This window comes from Seriola aureovittata, chromosome 21 (genome assembly GCF_021018895.1).
Source record: "Seriola aureovittata isolate HTS-2021-v1 ecotype China chromosome 21, ASM2101889v1, whole genome shotgun sequence".
Lineage (NCBI taxonomy): Eukaryota > Metazoa > Chordata > Actinopteri > Carangiformes > Carangidae > Seriola > Seriola aureovittata.
This window is the reverse complement of record NC_079384.1, coordinates 8,272,453-8,293,009: the sequence shown is the minus strand read 5'-3', so window position 1 is coordinate 8,293,009 and position 20,557 is coordinate 8,272,453. Positions and strand designations below refer to the sequence as shown.

The 20,557-nt window shown below is 44.1% G+C and overlaps 1 pseudogene; it reads left to right on the top strand.

The window, feature by feature from the left end:
- The first annotated feature begins 4,955 nt into the window (after positions 1–4,955).
- LOC130162005 (potassium voltage-gated channel subfamily C member 1-like) overlaps positions 4,956–20,557 on the top strand; it is a 49,952-nt pseudogene continuing 34,350 nt past the window's right edge.

The following is a 20,557-nucleotide window of genomic DNA, read 5'->3' as shown; positions in this document are numbered from 1 at the left end:
TGGAGGGGCTGTGACCCTAACTGCTCTAGCATTTGATCCATAAACCCAGTGACTAACATCCTTCATCTGATTAAAATATATGGTTAAAAAATGATCTAAAAAGTGTATCGTAAAATTTCTCTATGTTTGAAAATTTCTGTAAACATTTGGGATCATATAAGTACATAACTACAAAATATCTATAGGTCTAGTCATTTATAATGCAGAAAAGTTACATATTATAACGTGAAGATGATGCTCATTAATTTCACACGTGTAGTGACCGTCTCCAGGGACTCAGTTTGCAGAAATCATACATTAAAAGTTGTGACACCTAAAAGTTGGACAGAATAAAATTAATACAAGTAATGCAAACTTTCTCTTAACGGATATGTTATTGCAAAATGCATATGAAAGGGCCTCGCATTCAAAGTTTTCTATCAACGAGCTTTCCCCTGTTATGTATTGGACATAAACATTTTATTCTGGTTCAAGAAACCTGGATAAACCCAGCGGTATGCAACCTCTGATAATCACCTGGGTGCTGTGGCATGTAAACACCTGATCCAGTTTTCTGGACACTCTCTGTTGGTGCAGGTTGAGTTATTGAGAAATCAAGACACAAATCCATACTAATGATCATATACCTCGATATTGTTAGGACCATGTATACAGGGATGTGAGTAACCCGCTTTTATCATGATTCATTTAAACATCAAATCCCAAGTTTGATCAAATTCAAGATCTAATATGAATGTAAATGTATTCAGTGAGGGTAGACTAAATATCAGAAACCCTTTTCTAGACAATATAACACAATTCACCTCAAACTACATCCTCTAAGACCAACATAAAAGTGAATCTAAACCTTTATGAATGTAAATTATGAGAAGATGCTTGGGCCTGTTGAGTCCATACTATGAAGGAATGGATAAGGAACGGTATGTAAGGGTTAAAAGAGTAACACATTACATTTTTGAATCAATCCATTTTCTTTTATTTTGGAAACAATTTTCTTTATGTTACATTGGGGAAAAAAGCTGCATCTTACAGGAAAAAAAAACAGTTATTGCAGTTTAGACGTGGCCGGGGTCAAGACAAAATTCCAGGAAATCCAGACAGTTATATGAAAAGTGAGTCATTTTTCAACTGGAAAAACGTGATTTTATCGGAAAGACATTTGATTTCTGAGAAATTGTATAGACTTTATTAAGCAGCATAGTGTTTCAGTCATTATTCACTGATTATTCCATCAATCTTTTCACTGCCTGTCTGACTATGTTTTGATAACAAACGGTCAGGCTGAACAGTTCACTTAATTTTTGTTTAAAGCCAAAACATTATTTCATCTCTTCTGGCTGTAGGTTTAGTTTAATGTCTTTTGGAACTATTTTCATGATTACATGTGAAAGAAAATCATGAACAGTTGTATATCAAAACTGCAGACCATCCCAGGATCCCATGCATGAAGTCCATATATAAAACTATAGTGTCAGTGAGGTAAAAAGATAACCAAGGTTTTCGTTACAATAACACAGCATTTGTGTCTTTTAATTCTTAAATTAATCTATGCGATTTATTTGCAGAAAATGGAGACAAAATGAAGCTGTAACACAAGGAATAGAGTCTCTCTACAGTATTTCTCTTGATACCTGCAGTGCTGAAAATAACATGGTAATATGACCGCATCCACTCATTTAACAAATCTCACGATGGGACTGGAGGAATGGCTGCTGTTGCTAACGTGGCACTTGTTTCATAATTCAATAAAATGTTGCTTACAGTCTTCCTGACTACTCCACATGGTTTCTGTCTCCAAAGCGATTAGAGTTAATATTGACATTTGTTGTGTGGTTTGTGGGTTTTCAAACACACCGCTATTAAACAGCACTTCTGCAAAGTTTGATTTGTGTGTCTTGCTTAGTTCACATGCCAAAATCCAATTTTATATCCCGGTGCAACCACCTTCCACCGGACATAAGATATGTTACAGGCCTGACCATCGCTCCGAGTTTCATCTCTGAAGTGACATTTTTCATTTCTGAAGACGAGCAGCAGCGAGTCAGTAGACACTGTTTCTCAATTGGTGATGGGCAACATCAATTAAGATTATTGAACCACCAGTTTCTCATTGTCAGTCTGTCTTTGCATCTTCAAGGCCAGCAGTCCTTTCTGTTCACCTTGTAATGCAGTCTCGATCCATACAAATGTATAGCATACAGTAGATATACAGCAAATGATGAATATTACAGGCTGTTTGTTGGTCGTTGCAGTCCTTTATTGTTTTCATAATATATCCAATGTTTAGAGTCCACCCGCACAATAATGATAATGACATTTAGTTGAAACAATGGTAAACCAGTGAGACTGAGGACACCATCACAGAGCTGCTTTTGTCTCTGTCAGGGCTTGAGAATATTCTCTTGACCACACACAGTCTCCTAAGGTCTTCTGCTCACTACTTCCTTATGCATGAACTGCACTATGCTGCCGCCAAGAGACTGACTGTGGATGTGTCTGTGTTGACTAATGCCCACTCTTAGTCGGACACAAAGTTGAACATTCAGTATTTATGCAGGTTGATGAAGAAACAGTGTCAGCTACTTTCTGTGGATGACTTCCTGCTCATCTGTTCTGCTCCGAGGGTGGATTCACTTTTAGCTTAAAGCAGAGACCGGCTTTTATGGGCCTCTGTCAGCGGCGTCGGAGTCTTGGTCCATCTTAGCTGAACATGCAATTGATTTTGTTCTTAGCTGATGGTTATCAAGCTTTGCCATAAAAACGACTGTGAGATGGAGCTCTCAATATAGTATGTAGCTAATATCTACAAATAGCTGGTTTTTAGCCATGTGTGGTGTAGGTCTATGGATTGAAATGTTGGTCTGTCGGTTGGTTGTTCCACTACTTTGGTCCAGACTAAAATATTTCAACAACAATGTGATTGATTGCCATGACATTCTGTAGAGAAATGATTGGTCCCAAAAAGATGGATCAATGAATGAATTTGGTGATCATCTGACTTTTCCTGTAGTGCCATCATCAGAGTGAAAAGTCTCGAGAACTATTGGATGGACTGTCATAACATTGGCTCCTGATAGACTCTTGTTTAGTTATTTTATTACCCCTAGCATACAGTATGTTAAATACTATCTATAGCATTTAACATACTGTTTGCTAAATGCTATTGTATTTTTAAGACTTGAAAGGCCCTGGCTGCTGTTTTAACAGCTTGAATTATCTATGAATTCTTGACTTCAACACCTGTGTAAATTTTGTGTTTGACTGACCGTAGACGGGGCTGCTGGGGTTTGGGAGGTTGTAAATGAACAAGGAGTGATATAGTGCCGAGTAGAGTTACATAGAATAGAGTTTCCTGAGGGCAAAGAAAAACGCTCTAAACTTTGCACACAGTATAGATATTGGATGGCAGCTACAGAAAGTGTGACTTAGTTCCCAGATATTACACATAGAAAATACATGGAGAAAGAAAGCAGCTATACTAGACCAAAAAAACAACACTCAGTCTTAAATGTTTCATGTGACTTTCAGTGACTTACGATGAACAGTTAAGCGTGTAATGTCTTCATCATAGACTCCTTAATAGGGAGAAAATGTAATGAAGAACACAAAAAAGGGCTTCTATCTGCAATCCAGAATAACAGCTGATCCGATGCCTGTGTTTGTGCACATATTAAGCATATTCAATTTTCTTACTTTTCTGCATTTGACAGCCACCCTCCGTTTCATGTTGTGTGGTCTCCCAAAGCACTCTGTCTCCTAGCTGACACAATTCCCATATTTTTAGTGTCTTTGGAAGAAAAAAAAAAACTAGAGTGTTGTGAATAATGCAGCCTTTTGAAGGAAGGTAGTGGCTCAGTGTTTGGCACTGTAGCCTCACAGCTCAAGGAAGCCTGACCTTTCTTTGGTAGAGTTTGTTTGAATGGTCCACACTCTGAACACATGTTAGTTAAATGGTTTGGAGAAGCTGTAGATCTGAATGTCAGCTGTAGTCCCGTTTGGAAAAGGGTAAGAAAAATAATGAAATAACAGATGAAGCTCCTCTATATTCACAAACATCCCTTTTGCAGTTTTAAATAGTTAATTACAGTAAACAGTAAAACAATATTTCCTTTGTACTAATTCTAAATACACTGCCCTTCCTTCACTCATCCATTTTCTGTCCGCACTCTGCTCTCACAAAGAACATTTTGTGGTCAAAGGAAAATGCTGCATGCACCTAGCAATAGCCTTTGCCCTTTTACTACTCTTGTAATTTTCATGAGGTGATGCACTCACTTTGAGTTTCCTGTCGATAAGTGCATCAGCAACATTGCTGATCATCGTACTTCTACTTGAATACTGGCTCTGACCAGCGGGCCTCCTGCAGAAACGGTGTCTGCAGAATAGAGGTTTTCTGGTAACTGCAAGATGCATTCAAGTAGGAAGTCATATTGTTTGTTTCAGCCTCTGTCACGTTTTTCTTAAGGAGACTGAAATAATCTGGCAGCACTGTTCCTGCAGTTTGTCTTGTTTAAGGAATTTCATTAAGAAAAATGTGTGTTTTCTTCTTCTTATTGTTATGGTTATTATTCAACATATTACTCCAGACTCTCTCATGTAACTCACCTGCTTCTCTGCTCCCACCACATGACTGCTGATGTCAGCCAAGCCAGAGTCAAGGCTGGGAACCTGTAGACAAAATGGTGTTTGTGCGTCCCTCCAGCAGAGTGAGCATGTGTGGGCTACACAGGCTAAAGTGGGGAAGAGGAGAAAAAAAAACAAACAGAAAAAACACAGCCAATTAAACTGATGACACAACCCTCCCTATTGTAGCCATGTGTGTGCGTGCGTGTTTATTTTACAGCATATGTTTTTTATGAAGTTCACGCAGCCATATGAGAAATTAGCCTCTGTATTCACCGGGGTCCTCCCACCCCTCTGTCTTGTTCTCTAATCCGCCCACATGTATCGTCTGAGGAAAAAAAAATAGTGCAGAAGGTGACGCTCTTCCAACGGAACAGAGACAGGCTCAGAGAGGGAAAGGCAAAGAGAGAGGTGTCTACAGGCTGCATCTCCACTGAAACATTTGGAAAGGGGGAGACAGAAGAAGAGCTGAATGGTAGCTACACCCTGCGCCTGGAAGCGTAGAGACACTGTAACAAAGGCTGGCAATTATTTTTTGGCAATAACAAAGAGGTGGGAGAGGGGCTCTGAAATCGAGGGAAATAGAAAAATCAGCCAGTTTTCAGGGGGACCTCTGCTTCATTTCATCCGAAAGACTCATCCCTTGCCATCATCAGCATGACCATAAGCTATAAGTAACATTCGGCAATAACGGTGTCAAAACGAGATTTTCAGCAACAGACGCGCGCAATCCTATTTTGATTTATTATAATCGGGGGAGAAAAAAAAAAAAAGATCAACTGAATGCCTGCGAGAAACTGGATACTCTCTGAAATCATAAGAAAGAGCGATCTAACAAAGAAAACTACATTTTGATTGATCTTTAAGCTTGATGTGCGTGTTTCTGCACGCACTCGAAACGAACCTGAACCAAAAGCAAGTGAGTATTAACCGTGTCTGTGTATATGTCTGTATTTTGGTGGCTTTATTCTGCGTTTATCCGTCTAATAACAGAGCATTTTCTGGCCAGCTCTACAAGAAAAAAACCAACAAAAAAAACCAACAGAAAATACAAGCGTCTAACCTGCATTCAACAAGTATCGTTTAATCCACTATCTGCGATTTCTTTTTTTTTCCTTTAGCATGTGTGTGTTTTGATCAATATCTGGAGGAATCAAAATGTGGAAAATTTTCAAATTGGAATCTTAAACATCTTCAGTGTATTCTGTTTATTTCTGCTGCAATAGAAAGAGAACTGTACTTTTACAGTCAGGTTTGAATTATCCACTGATGTGACGCCTGAAAATTTCATTTTGTAAATCCTAACATTCCTCATTGCACAAATGGTGGGTGTTTCCCCATCTCCACCACTAGATCAGAGCAGTTTCATGCCTCTGAGAGGAATGTGTGTGTGTGTGTGTGTGTGTGTGTGTGTGTGTGCATTCCTCTCTGCATCATTTTGTGTCTGTCTGCTGTGAGTTTCCATGTGTGTGTTGGTTTGTGCTTTTTGTATGCATGCATTTGTTTTACTTGCATGTGCCCTCAGTGTGTGTTTGTGTCTGTCTTTTTGTGTGTCTGTCTGTCTGTCTGTGTGTTTGTGTTTGTGTGTGTGTGTGTGTGTGTGTTCCTGCTTCGTGGCAGCACTGGGTAAGTGTCAAGGCCTGAAATGGAGGTTTGATAAAGGAACCACAGGAGGAGGGTGAGAGGGCTGACACACAAACACACACACACACACATACATGAGAGAGAGGGAGAGGAGAGGAAGGTGTGAGGAAGGGGTGGGGTGGGTGGGGGGGCACTGGTGTGGAACCACAGGAAGGACATAGTGTTACGGAGATCTCATCCTGGAAATCTATGGGGGCAGTTTAACGTCTAGACTCTGTCAACTTGCTCCATCCGCATTACACGCAAAGTCTCCAGTTTCATAACGCCTCCTCTTCCTTCACTTTCCAGCACATGCCTCGCTTTTTCTCCTGCCAACTGGCTCCAGCGTGCTCTTCGCCTAATGGGAACTCTGCCTCTCTTCCTCCATTTGCTCTCTCCCTGCTCCCCCCCCCCCCACCTCAATCCTGCATTATAAAATCTACAGCTGGAGCTATTTTTAGATTGAGGGTAACCCAGAAAACACCCCCTTCGATTTTAGCAAAAGAAAAAAGAAGCCTTCCCACCAGAGACAGTGGCATGTTGTCAGTGGATGTGATTGGTAGAGTAGTGATGGGGCATGAAAAGGAGGGCGCTGCTGTTTAAGCAAGAAAGAGAGAGGGGGGAGAATAAATCTATTTTGAGGCTGTGATTGAATTACGCATCTGTCGTATCCTGGGATTGCATGTGTGTGTTCTTTGCCTCTGACCCTTCCTCTCTCCTTGGCTGTGATGGTTTCTTTCTCATCTCATGTCACTTAGGAGAACTTTCCCTCTGTCCTTCGACTAATTTATGACCCGATCAAGCTTCTTTTTAAACCCCTGAAGCCTTGACCTTGAGGCTCACCTCGAGCTCGCCTTTCATCTTCTCTCATCTCCTTTGTTCCCATTAAAAGTCGCCTTCTCTCCCTCCGTCCCAGCTGTTTAGACTCTAATCTGTGACTTCCGTACCCCTCCTCTGTGTCCAATCGCAGGCTAGTTCACAGGTCAGGAATCAGTGCAGTAATACTTCTTTTCCTCGTCCCGTTTCACTGTCTGGCCCCATTGCCCCGCTGGATCATAATGGTCCTGATAATGCAGGAAGGGCAGTGTCATTAATTAGGCGTAGACAGGTTTAAACGACCGAAGAGAGAGTTGGAAGGTGTGGAGGTTAAATGTATTTGCTCTTGATGCAAATTCTCCCAAGAACCAGATTTTAAAGTTGAATACTGAGGGATATTTGCCCGTATTTATCCAAGACCAAAAATAGAGTTCCTTCCCGACATGACACTCTATCCCATCCAATGCCCCCCCCCCCCCCCCCCCCCCCGCACTCAGTGCTTCAGGATTTTTCTGACCTCTCTTACACCAATCATTGGTCCTTGAAAGGAGCTTTAGTACCTCTTCTCCCATCACTCCCTTCACCTTACATCCTTCTGTCACCTGTGAAGTCTCACACAGTGGGCATATCTATGAAAGAATCTCAGCATTTGTCCTCCTGTGGGCAGGAAGGATTTTAGTCATGGACACTGACTGAGCTTTCAGAGCTCTATTACAGGCTTCATTGCTGCTGGTCTATTCCTGAAAATGGCCTTATGTATTAATCATCCCCAGCTAGCTAAAAGGAGAAAACCAGGAGCATATGATTCTTTTTTTTTTTTCCCCTCATAAAAAAAAGAAAAAGAAAAGAAAGGTGGCTGGAGGCGATCATAGCAAGAGAGCAGCAGCAGCAACTTCTAGGGGTGGGGTGGGGTGGGGGGGTGTGATTGACCATTATGCACAAGGCTTGAGACCCCTGAAGGGGTGTTGGTGCTGCAGTATGTGTGGATTGGTCAGCCCCTGGAGATCTCCACGCTGGTGTTGCTGAGTAGAGGAGCTGCCTCTGGTAGATTTCCTCTCTGCTTGTCTAATTGATTGGCTATTTAATTCATGTTCTGGGAATTGGCCACTCATGAGCTTTATTATGATGAGAAATGCCTTGTTTTTTTTTTCCTTCTCTGTTTACATGAGCTGTGTCAGAGCTGCTGGGTCATTGTGTGGCCTTGCTCTGTGTGTGTTTTTTGTTTTTTTTATCTGCATACACACCCTGTCTGTTTTTGTCTCTCTCTCTCCATCCATTCATGCGATTCCTACCGTTTTCATTCTTATTTATTCAATTCATACGCGCCACCTACCTCTCACCACTCTCCTCGCACATGCACGGGCACCGTATCTGTCTTCTCTCCTCTCCTGGCAGAATCTGAGTTACACCATGAGGTGCAATGACGATCTGAGGGGGGAGAGGACAGTGTGTGGTGTGACACCGCACTAAAAGGGGAGGTGACCGCAGTGCTTTCACCGGCGCTGCAGTGCCTCGCTTTCTCCTGTTGGGGTCTCCTCAACACTGGGGAGTGCGTGAGAGAGGAGAGGAGAGGGAGATAAGGTAGAGATGAGGAGGGGTTGACGAAGGAGGAGAGGAGAGGAGAGGAGGAAGGGAGGGAGGTGGTATGGATGGAACAGCGTGAAGCCTTGTGGTTACATCCTTTGATGAGGTAGCGGGTGGTGGAAGAAAAATGGCTGTGCACCAGAAACACATACGTAATTCGTGCTCCCTCTCTCTCCCTTTCTCTCTCTTCCTTTCAAACATACACACACACACACACACACACACACACACACACACACACAAACACAAACATAAACATACATTACACACTTGCCTGCAATGCCCTCCTTTTCCCCAGTGGTACATTTGCCATTCAGCTCAGCTGTATATCTGTTTTACATCCCTTCACTTGTTTTCCTTCCTCTCCTCCCCTATCTTTATCACTCCACTGTTTCCATTCCTTTTATTAGTATTGCAGACCATTTCTAAGCCCCAGTACCCCCCACCCCCCCACCCCCCCACCCATCCACCCTTGTGAGCCACTGCAAGGTCTTTTTCTGTCTTTAGTCCCTCTCCTCCCTCACTTTTTCTCTCCCCTCTTTCATTTTCCCCAACATCCTCTCTCTCCTCTACCTTACCCACTCGCCCCCCTCACGCACAATCTCTTTCAATCCTTTTCTGTCTTTCCCTTCCCAACACTCCTCCATCTCATCTCACTCCCCCTATCTCTCCCCCTGTGTGATTGGTAAAGGTTTTTGCTCTTTCTGCCAACTGCTGGGTCTGTTCCGCACAGTCAGCACTCCTCCAAATTCCTCCCTTGCCTTCTCTGCCCCCCCCCCCCCCCCTCTAGTTTGTGCTCTCCTCCCCTCCCTCCTTCCCCCCCAGTTACTGCTGCTGGTACCTCACAGTCAATGCATCCCATAATCCCGTGCTCCCTCCCCCTCTTGCTGCAGTGTTTCTGCTAATATATATTAGCGTCAGTGCAGCTTTCGTGCATGAGCCGTGTGCACGCTCTTTCTCTCTCACAGCCCCAGTCTCTCTATCTCTCAGTCCACTGCAGAAATGATCTGCTCTCTCTAATGGTTTACAATCATTAAGATTCGTTTTGTTTTTTTCTCAGCCCGTTTGTTCTACTCAGGTGTGTGTGTGTGTGCGTCTCCTCCCCTTCCTCCCTCCCTCTCTCTCTCTCTTGCATTCTCTCCCCTTGTGTGTGTGTGTGTGTGTGTGTGTGTGTATGTGTGTGTGTGTGTGCAGTGGTGAGGCAGTGGTAGCAGGGTGGTGCAGGACATGGTGGCCAAGGCAGGAAATGCTGCAGGAGAGAGAGAAAGAGAGGTGGCGGTGGTGGGGGGGATTGTACCTCTCCTCTGCTCCCCCTCCTCCTCCTCATGCCTCTCGCTCAGTTTTTAGCTCCTTCCTCATGCATACTCTCCTTCTGCCATCCTTCTCACCTCTGTGCTTGTTTCATCTGCACTGGATCTCGACTTCATTCCTCCATTTTACACTCAATGCTCACTTTTTCTATCCTCCATCCCCCACTCCATACCTCTCCTCCTCCACCCCCCCACCCCCCTACTCTGTGGTATTTTGTTTTGTTTTTTCCAAGAAATTGCGCTGCTGTCAGTGATCAAAGTGCTTAGGCCGACTCTTAAAGAGATGTGCTTACCTCCCCTGTATTAAACTGAAAACTGCGGGCATTCACCTGAAATGCAGCTAGAACTCACTCAACTCACATGCCCTGAGCTCATTAAGATCAGTCATCTGGTCTTGTTGACAACTACTTTCACTCAAACGTCAAATATGAGATCTAACGATGTAATTAGTTCCAAGGACAGGTGGGAAGAACCCAGCTACACCCTGTCCCAATTAACCTCCAAATTACATGAAGGAATACTTAAGCAAATGTATGAAATCAATAAGCTCACCACGCATGACTCCCAATGAACAAAAAGCTATTTAACCACAGTTACAGACTTGTGGCTGTCTGTGTATAAAATATTCAGCAGTTTACCAAGAAGCTACAACTGCCTAGGAAGTACAAGTCATGGTGCAGAGTTACAAAGTGAAGCAAAAAAAACCAACAAAAATCAAAAACAAAATCAAGGGATGAAAGTTTCCCAGTGAGATCACAGGAGCTGCTTCTAAAAAGTTCAGGATCCTGTTAGAGGGAGTTTGTCCCAGCGAGAGTGAGTGCGCCGCTGTCCATGGTGCTGAAATATAACCCACCTCACAACACAAGCGGTCCCTGCAGGACAGCCCCACAGGACAAAGCTGAGTCTGGATAAAGATCTTTTTACACTCTCCCCGCCTGACCTCACTACCAAACAGTCTGTTTGTTGCAGATTATTAGTTTCTCATTAAATGAATCTTGTTAAATGTTTCATAGTTGCAAAGATGCAACTAAACAACTTTGGCATAATGATGCAGTGCAACTCTTAAACTCATGAGTGCAGGATTTTTCTTGCCAAGCAAGCAGAGTCGATGCTCCTGCAGCAAACACTGCAAAGACTTGAGAAAAAGATAGAAATTTAAAGTGTTAAAACACTTAAGTTACTTGATTTTTTTTTTCTGATCTGTGCACATAAGATACGTCCATTTTAGTTTTTTGTCAAGCTATGCACAGTATAAAATATTTGTGCTTTGGTAGTTTACCCATGCAAAAGCCTCGATCTTAGTAAAGCTTACCTGAGTGTTGTAAAGTCTTTTTCCAGGATCCCCAAAATGGAAAAAAAGTCAAAATAAAATCAGAAAAAAAGAAACTTAATGTCAATATTAGACTCGAAAAGAGACAGCAAACTTTTCCATTAACAAAAAAGAGCAAAAAAAAGAGAAAGTGCAGTGAAATGAGCTAAACAACAGAGTAAACATTACTAAGATGTAAGACAGAACATCTGCAGTGTCCCACATGACAGAAAGCAAAAGCCTGTGGGGGAGAGAGGAGGAGAGTTGCCCCAAAGTGAAGGAATCTCACTTTGGGAGGGGGGTGGGGGGTGGGACAAGAGGATGAATGAAGAAAAAGAGGGGAGAAATGAAAGAAAAGAGTGCAATAGAGCAGAATGCAGTGAGTAGAGGAAACGGGGGACAGAAGAGGCAGAAGTGGAGGGAAAGAAAGATAGAGGGGGAGGGGGCACTGGATCGGAATAAGACCGTGTTGTGAGGAAGGAGGAAGAGGAAGAAGAAGTGAAGCCTTGATTCTGCTCCTTCAATGAAATGTGATTCCTTTATGCGGAATATGAGAGCGAGCGAGGAAGAGAAAGTGAGGGAGAGAGCGAGTAGTGGGAGGGAGAGGGAGAGGGGGAGGGCCAGTGGGAGCTCACAGGAGAGGAGGAGAAGGGGGAGGAGGGGGGGCAGTGGTGCATTTCTTTGAATAGAGAAAAAGGTTAACAACATAGCTACGGTACATGTATAGGTTTTTTTTTTTGTTGCTGTGAACGCGTGTCTTTTCTGAAGCAACCCCCCACGGATGGCGACGCAGCTCGCGGGCGAACAATCTGACCTCGCTAGGATAGAGAGAGAGAGAGAGAGAAAGCAAATAACTCTGGCTTTTTACTGCAGCAGAATTCATTCACTTTTATTGTGCACTCTCCTTTTTTTCCGATGCTCCCCCCCTTCAAACCCCTTCTTCCATTACTGGGGGAGAGACAATATTACACTAGCTGTTCACCAGAAGTGTGCTGCTCTCTTCTCCCTTCTCCCCCCTGCGCCTCTCTCTCTTCGTCCCCGTCCTCAGGTCTTTGTCTGAGCCTGCCTTGTTTTCCTGATTGTTCTGTCCTTTTCGATCCTTCCATTAAAAATCAGATTTATGGCCCCCCCCCTCAACGCCAATCTCTCTCTCTCTCTCTCCTCCCTCCCTCCCTCCCTCCCTCCCTCACCCTCTACCACCTTCTCCTCCTCATTTCTGTCTCCACATGTCTATACACTCACACACACACACGCACGCACGCACAAGAGTGCATGGGAGAAGTGGCAGAGAGAGCATTGACATAACTGTGCATGAATCTCAGTGCGGTCGGAGGGGGCTGCAGCAGTGTGTGTAGCACGCACATAGGCTGATTGAGGAGATCTAACATTAGTACGGACACTGCACTCTCGGGAGGCAATTAACACACATCACACACACACACACACATGCATGGTCACACAAACACACGCACACACAAGCGGTGCTGCGCCACCTCACGTCAGAGAGGCATTCTGGAGGAAGGGGGAAGAAGCAGGAGGATGGATCCCCAGTTTTTCCTCTCCTTCTTCCATCTTTCTGTCAAAACCGCCCCCCCCAACCCCCCCACACGCACGCACACACACACACACACACACACACACACACACACACACACACACACACACATACCCTCCCCACCTGCTCTTTTCCTTGCCTGGGCACCTAAGAGTGTGTCTTAGGTGCCCAGGTGTGGTGGGGTGTTGGGGGTGTCTGTATGCTGAAGTCTCACAGTGGCCTAATTAGGGAGAGGATTTGAATGGACACTGACTCCAGCATCAACCAGATCAATGTAAAGACTGCTGGCGGAACAAGTGAACACGGTGACAGGCTGGAAGAAGAGTTGAGCAGAGGGAGTGAAAGGGAGGGATGGTGACCGTGCTGGGACCCCGGTCACATGACAGTAGCTTAAATCTTTCCCATCACTGAGGTGTTAACAATCAGCCCGCCAGGATGCTGACTCATGAATGTGCTCAAAGCCACCTGCTTTTCATATGCTGCACTAATAAGTTGAGGGGCTTTTCTTTTGCTCCAGGATGTCTCATCCCAACACCCCCCCCCCCCCCCCCCCCCCCCCCCCCCGCCACTCACTGCACCTGCACAAGGTCATTTTTGGCGCCCATTCCCTCATCTGATTATCAAGTGAATGATTGCACATACAGCTGCTATAAGCCTGTGGTTCTTCATTTGTATTGCAATGTTGATAATCCACATCTATTTCTCCCTTCTGCTAAAATTTCTGCCCTTTTTCTCTCCCCGCAGACTCCTCAGACTCCTCCCTCCTCCTCCCTTCGGTCTCTCTCATCCTCTCCCTCCCCCCCCGGTCCTCTATGCTCAGTTCGGTGTGTGTATCCTCTTTCAAAGGGCGCAAGGGTGGGAACAAGTCGTCCAACAAAGCATGTTACAGTGCAGACATGACTTGTCCGTCGGAAAGCGAGAAAATCGTGATAAACTGCGGGGGGGTGCGGCATGAGACCTACCGGAGCACCCTAAAAACGTTGCCCGGTACCCGCTTGTCGTGGCTCACCGAACCGGACGCGTTCAGCAACTTCGACTACGACCCCAAATTAGACGAGTTCTTCTTCGACCGCCACCCGTCAGTGTTTTCCTTCATCCTCAACTATTACCGCACTGGGAAGTTGCACTGTCCCAATGATGTGTGCGGTCCCCTGTTCGAAGAGGAGCTGGCCTTTTGGGGTATCGATGAGACTGACGTGGAGGCGTGTTGCTGGATGAATTACCGGCAGCACCGGGATGCGGAGGAGGCGCTGGACAGCTTCGAGACTCCAGAACCGGACGCGCCGGACGACGACCCAGCGCTGGGCGGTGCGGATGGGGACTTGAAAAGACTGTGCATGCAGGAGGACGCAAGGAAATCGGGCTGGTGGAAAACCTGGCAGCCCAGAATATGGGCACTGTTTGAAGACCCCTATTCCTCCAAATATGCCCGGGTGAGTTACCCATGTCTCTCCTGGAGGGACCAAGTTGTTTCTGTACTGTTGCATATTCCACCTCATTATGTCTCAGACCACTGCTTGACTCATGATAACTTTTAAAAACTTTGTTATTTAAATGTTCTGTTAACATTACAACTGCAGAGAAACCAGTCCCTCATAATGAACTGCAGGACTCTCACTGTTGGTATGTGTGTGATCCCTGTCAGTACAGCTTGTATTAAATGGCAGGATATAGACCTACTGATATTGAATAATTAATGCTGATAGCATAGGGAAAATGGAAAATGGTATGGCAGGTACCAGTTGATGTAACAACCGCGGTTGTTCACCTCCATGTCTTTGACTTGATGTATTACATGTTTCAGACGCGCTGGATTCACACTGAATGCCGTTTTATTGCTGTCATAATTCCTATCGCCGTATTCTGCTACTTGAGCAGGTTTAATACATATCTGCCTCCAAACGCAGCAGCCGCTGCGCCTCTTGCATCCAAACGCCTTCATTAGATCATATTTGTCCGTTTACGATGCACATCAATGCGCCGTATTTCATGTTAGCCTTATTTATTGTAGCACCGCATTGAGGAGGCTCATACGACGCCTAACCGTCACATTTGAAGTGCATGTCTTTTCCCACATTTGCCCTTGGTAGTGCTTCACTCTGCTGGCTCGTTTTTTTGCCAGTCCCCCTTGTCCCAGTTGAACGCTACATGCCTTTTACGCAAGGGCTTTATTGCTGTTACGCATAACTTGCTCCTATGTTGGGATGTCCTCTATTGTTTTCACGTAAATAGTTAATGATTTATCTCTTACAAGCCAATGTTTGATGACATTTGATCATACAGGTGTAAGAGTAACAAGTACCCCTGGCTGTGTTTTTGATCCCTGGCACATGAAAACAGTTACAGTGGGCTTGTGGTTCTTTTTTCTCAGACCCTCCAGTTACAGACAAATCCAGCTGCTTGATCACGACCGCTTTGATTTGTGCTGTTTGGTATATCCACTGATATAGTTTGATCATTCTTGTCTTGCACCCTGTCTGTGCTTTTTCTTAATAATATTTTTTCTGCTCTGAGGGTGTGTGAGGACCCAGAGGTACTGTGAATGCATGCATACTGTAGGTGCACATGCAAAACCAGACAGTCAGCAGACACCTGCAGTGGCCAGTTCATGCCATCACACTGAAAATAGCTGAATGTCTGTGAAAAAAAAAAGCATAAATCACTGCACACTCAGCAATACACACTCTATTTACTATCACAGATGAAGACAATAGCTGCACACACAGACTCTTACCCTGTGTTCCCAAACACACACACACAAATGCACACAGACACACAACTCCTCTGGCACCAGGTGTAGGTCTACACGCCTAGATTCAGTTCCCTCCAAAGGAAGAGGAAAGTGTCTGGCTGTGACGGACAGATAGTCTGGTTTAGGCAACCTGATCTGTCTCTCTGGACCCGGGATCAGGCAGGAAGTGCTTCACGAACTGTCACTCTCATCCCAATTGGATTGATTTCTCACTATCCCACCCCTCGCTGCCCCTACTCAACAAAACAGCTCGTTGTAAAGTAGTTCTTTGTAGGATGTTGAAATGTTGCATGAGAGGGAGAGAGCTTTGGTGCTTGGATTTTGAAATGGCGCACTATGACAAGCATGAGGCCAAAAGAAAAAAAAAAAGGTGCTTCACATGTGTATGTAAACAGAAGTGGATTTGGTTGCTGAATTCTCAATTATCTTAGAGCAAGAGGGGGCAGCATTTGCAGCACTGCCATACCTTGGATGCAAGCTACTGTACCTGCTGCCTAGCTGCTAGAATGCTGTATATTATGTAATGTACAGTTTAACACCACATCCACTGGTTACACTGGCTGAGATCTCATAAATGAAACAAAAACTAACGTTCATTGAGTGTAATGGTTGCAGATAGTGGTGTTTGTGACGCCACGTTGGGGTTATGCAGAGTACAGAGCAGGTAGTAGGTGGGATTCATTTCAGCGGCTGCTCACCACTGGCTGTATTTGTGGGTGAAAGCAGCTCCGATTCTCTCTGTTGGTCTAATATACCAGCGCTATACGTCAAACAGCGATGTGACCCAGATCAATCGTATTTCTCCCCCCCCCACCCTCGCTCTTTCTAAAAGTGTCCTGTCCAACGTGGCAAAACCTTTTGGTTTTTCAGTCCTGAGAGATGCAAATTATATGTGAAGAGAGAAGACAAGAGAGATGAAGAGAGGCTAGGACAGGAAAAAATGAGAGCTGATGTGGAAATACAATGAGACAGATGAGAGAGAGACAGAGGGAAGAAGAGGGAGACGAGAGGAAATAAAGGGAGACAGGAGGAGAGACGTTACTCTAATGATTTAAGGGGATTTTGTTTCCATGGCTGTGATGTAACGCATCAGCAATCAATGTTTTGATCACAGCGTTCGACATGCAGGCAGGGTCTTCTTTTTGTTTAGTTTTTATTTTTTTTTAACTCACTGCCTTCTTCGCTCATGATCGTGTGAGGCTCGCTCGTGGATCTACCGTAGTGGCACACACACATGTACAAACGCACACATGCTGGTGTCTGTGCTGGCTTTTCTGCTGCAGTAGACACGGGAGAGAGGAGGAGGAGAAGGGGGGCTCTGGAGGAAGAGAAAAGAGGTGGAGGAGAGAGGGGTGGTGGGGGGGCGTGAGAGGGATAGGCAGAGCGAGGGAAATGGAGAAGGGGTGAGATAGTGGGGAGAAAAACAGAGGGAAAAGGGAGCAAAGGGGGAGCCTGAGAAGGACAGGGAGGGAGAAAGAGGAAGGCGAGGAGGAGGAAGAGGGGTATTGAGATAAACAGGGAGGAGGTGACAACCACAGAGAGGAGAAAGATGTTGCATGATGGGGGTGGGGACCCTTGTCTTAGCATCTTCGATTATCTGTGACGGCTTGAGCCATCCAATCTTCCTACCCCGGCCCTCCTGCCTGCCTATTGATTGATATTTTATTGATTATCTTCTCTTTTTGTCTGTTTTTAAAGCCATTCTCTGTTTCTCTATCACCTCTTAATATCTGAGAATACTGACGAAGACTCTGGCTTATTCTTCTCCGCTGAATGGTAACATGACTGTTAACCCACTGGCCAAATTTATGGATGTATATGTTTCTGTTTGATGAGGTGTTATACAATACTATTTTCAACTGATTTCTTTATTGATCTGTGCCTGGTTGACATAGATCTTGCAGCGCAGCTAAGACGACATGGGACCATTATATCATGCTTGAAAGATTCAGATTGTCTCCCATTTTATCCTCTGCGTGTTAGTTTTTTTTTTTTTTCTAACTCACCGTTTTAAACTCTGACAATGATCCTAATTGAATAACTAAGGATCCACCAGTATCGATTAACTGTTTCGCCGGTGTTTTTTTTATTGAACCGGAGGTAATCTAATTTGATGTAATCACTTGACACTCGGCAGGTTGAATATATGTTGTCAGACTAAGATGATAATGTTTGATGGTTATACCTTAAGAGAGGGATTTTTTTTTTGAAAACTGAAACAGTATAATTATAGAAATGGGAAGAGAAGTAGCTGTTACAGTGTTGTGCGGTGCGCTATGTGTAGAAATCACATATAAAAAGAAAACTGACTTGAGTGAGTCAGTTTGGGGCATCAAAACTAAACTGAATGAATTTGACACAGTGTACAATAATATAGAGTAAATTCATGCGTAAATTTGAATTACATTTTTCTTAAAAAAAAAAAAAAAAAGTTTAAAATATGATCTCATCAGTATTAATTGAACTGATGCCCGTCCTCTTGTTGTCCTGTAATGTAGTCCCACAGGTTTTCCGCTGTGTTTTGGTCACTTCCTCTTTCATACCAGAAGGGCACAGTTGTCTTTGTCAGCAATCTCCTGACAAAGCACCATTTTGTAGCTCAGCATGTAAAAGATGCCCCTTTGCCCCCTTCCAAATCAGACTTTTTTTTTTTTTTATGCCTGTATTTGATTCGTTTCGGGGGAGCAGCACTTTGTCCAGAACCAACCCCCCCCACCGCCCCACCCACCCCTCCTCTCCCTGAAGGTCATGTCTTGTGGTTCATTGTTTGCTGTTCTTTTCCACAGTGTTCAGTGCTGGAGCGCACAATGCTGTCATAAACACAAATGTGAGCTGCCACTGCGCCAGACAGCCTCAGAACAGGTCGTCTCTGGGTAGAAAATCACTGGGCTGAACAGAAAATAGAAAAAAAACGATGTATTGATAGGTGTTAGTTTATATATGTATATATAGATATGGTGTTGGGTGGAGGAGAAGATCGCCTGGGGAAGGGCTTAGGTGACATTACCATTTTTTGTCGAGGACATTGCATTACACTTTTAGGGCAGAAGACCTTGTGACCGACCGACGAGTCCTGTGTGGGATCGGAAAGATAAAAAGGTGGGGTTGGGTTTAATTATCCAACTAGCAACTTAAAACAGCTGTCAGGAAGGTTTTCCATTTCATTTTCAATAAAGCCTGATGTCCTCGTTTGATTTTAACCATATCAGACATACTACATACTAGGTCACTTCTAATTTTGACCAGTCTATTGAGATTATTTTGCACCAGTTTTGTTTGCCACGTAGTTCCACATGCAGTTCCTCCCAACTCTGGCCGGAGCTCAACGGGAATTGTGGGGAAGGAGACGGATAATTGTTTGTGCAGGTGCCAGCCAATCCCAGGCCTTGAAGATTTCTTGTTAATGGTGAACTGAAAGGTCTTAAGTGTGTAGAATTAAATTTTAATACTTTCAGCAATGGGGTTTTGTATTTGTGCTTCCAAGCTGTTTCCATTCAAACCCAGAACCCGCTGAAAGGCCTATTTCCCACTTCCATTCTTGTTCCTCTCCCAGTGGGCTGTATCTGAAAATAGCAAAGAGAGGGGAAGCAGGCCTTAATTTCATTCTCTGGTGGCAAATCTATTCCTCCATCACTGGTGAGGGGATGAGACTGCGCACTTGTATGACCATTCAGCACATAAGCAATATTTAGAAAACACAAGTCTTAAAATAGCTAAAGCACCAAACCTGTCTTGACAGAGAAAAGAAGGGATGGAGGGAGATATTGTTAGGGTGCTCACTAAGTTTATTAAGGTAAACTGTTTTCCTCAAGCGGTAGCTGCTGGCAGGGGCGTGATAATTAGTCAACCCGCCTTTCCTGTCCCCTCGAATGGTAAATGTATCGCGTTCTGTTTCAATTTTCCCTGACAAGGTTTTGTACCGCAGGCCTTCTCATGTTGTGTTTGCATCCTCGGAAGTCACTGTCCCTCCGTTTGCTGCCTTGTAACTTGAGCGCTGCCTGTTGGCGGTACTTTACAGGATAGATGGTTGATGTCTCATAACAAGGACAGAGACATGATCTTTGTGTTGAATAAGCAGGAAGCACTTTTGAAATGGTGACAACAGAAAAAAGGCTCGGTGTTTGATTTGGACTTTTTAGTAGTATACAACAATATATTACATTTTTTTTAATACATTAGCTGTCTAATTGTTTCATCAGTTGACAGATGTTTTATATTTTGAATATCTGGACAAAACTAGTGTTTAGATAGCAAAATAAAACTTCTGGCCCAACATATGCCTGGGTCCTCAGCTCGAGTCAGGCGCATACACTTTCACACCTGGGCAGATTCCAGCTGTTATACTCCAGCCTTGGATGGTTTTTTGTACGTGCACCAGAATTGGTCCAGATGTGGATGTAGCATCTGGATTCATTTTTTGCTATCTTTGCAGCTGAACTGGTGAAGCTGTCCCTGTGTCCTGATTTATCCATCACCTGTAATTATAGGTATTACTGTTGAAGGGAGACATTATGGGAAATATGCTTATTCACTTTTTTTGTTTTGTTTTATGGATTTGTTTCCACCGGACAGAGCCAGGCTAGCTGTTTCCCTCATTTTCCAGTCTTTATGCTAAGCTAAGCTAACCAGATGCTGGCTGTATATACTTAGCATCTCTCAACAACAAGGCAAATAAGTGTATTTCCCAAAAATATTGAACTATTCCTTTAGGTGTCACATCACATTTCGAGTATTTAACTTGAAGTGTGATAATGCTGCAAGAATTATTTCCCCATCACTCCAGCTACTTTTTTAATTCCTCTTCGCTATCTCTTTCTCAGCCATCTTCCTCCTCCTCTTCCTCTGCTTCGGTCCATTTAGCCATGCTGGTTAAGTGCTGAATCAGCACCCCTCACCACTACGCAGACAGTCAATTAGTTGGACCTTGTGGTAAACCCTGGACATTTTGCTCTTACGCCGTGGAATTGAAATGATTTAGGAAACTG